General features: G+C 41.1%; 1 pseudogene; it reads right to left on the reverse strand.

Moving 5' to 3' along the window:
* Positions 1-477: 477 nt before the first annotated feature.
* LOC134368692 (N-alpha-acetyltransferase 50-like) lies at positions 478-982 on the reverse strand (annotated as a pseudogene).
* Between the last annotated feature and the right edge of the window lie 254 nt (positions 983-1,236).

Here is a 1,236-nt window from a genome sequence, read left to right on the forward strand (position 1 = left end):
CAGCAAAAACAGAAGAAATAATTGCTTAAAAACCCAAAATAAGCTTAGAATTTCTTACAAGGATAAGAATGTTCCAATTCCTGAGAGCACCCAGAAGGTCTAAATGTGGAGTGAAGGCAACGTCTAGGGATTAGTATCCTACAAATAGCCTTGAAAAACCCAAAGTACTAAACACACCAAACTTGTCTATGAATAAGAGAACAAGATGTTGCTGCTGCTGCTGCTTATTTTATTTTGAAGTATGAAATATTTTGTAGGCTCTGCCCCTCAATCAAACCACCTCTCAGAAATAAGGGAACTAAAACAATCCAAACATGATTATTTTTAAGAGTGCTTGGAAGTATTAAAACTTCTAGAGGAAAGGAAGAAAAACAAAAACAAGGAGGGAGAAAAGCTTTAAAAGAAAGGGGGGCAAATCAGTGGGCCTCTCTTTTATTTGGCAACATGTAAGTTTAAGAAAGTTCATGAGTAGTATGTTCAGTTGTCTGTCTTTTGCACATCTGTATTCTGAACAGAAGGGACTTTGAGAAGTTTTTCTGTTGCACATGAGTATCTGTGGGCTCTATCCTCTTATGGTACTTCTTCATCGTCTCAATAATCTCAAGGCCAAACTTCCCGTAGAAGTCAATTTCTGACTCATTGCTGATCTGGATGTGCAGATACATGTTGTCAAAAGTGCCATATTTTTCACAGATGTTTAAGACATGATTTAGCATTTTAGTAACTATTCCTAGCTTTCAGTAAGGTGCCAGATATCCTAGTGATGTAAAGTCTCTTCTGATGCTATGAATGATCCACCCTATAGTATACACACCTACAGCAAAATCATTGAAATAGGCAAGTTTTGCTAGCTCACCAACCTCCAGCACATCCTTGTAGAATCCTTTCCATTGTAGCTGAATGGAAAGATGACCTGGTACAATATCTTCAACTGTTTAATATTGTGTGATGTCACTTATAGCTCAATTCAGCTACCTTTCATCTTCCCTGCCTGCTGAGGCCATTGTTGCTACCAACATTAATGCTGTCATGTCATCATTGCTGCCCTGCACACTCCAGTCCTGATGTCAGGCCCTTCAATCCCATAAACTGACCTCTTCGCCTACAACAGGGTGCCTGAGAGGGTGACAGAGGCAGGGAAAGCAGACAGTGGCCCTGAGTCTCCAGAGGGGGTGGGGGGGTTCCCCCACCACATGCTGCTGCTTCTCCACATGTGCATATTGGGAACTCAGCTCC

The sequence above is a fragment of the Cynocephalus volans genome, chromosome X (assembly GCF_027409185.1).
Source record: "Cynocephalus volans isolate mCynVol1 chromosome X, mCynVol1.pri, whole genome shotgun sequence".
NCBI classification, from domain to species: domain Eukaryota; kingdom Metazoa; phylum Chordata; class Mammalia; order Dermoptera; family Cynocephalidae; genus Cynocephalus; species Cynocephalus volans.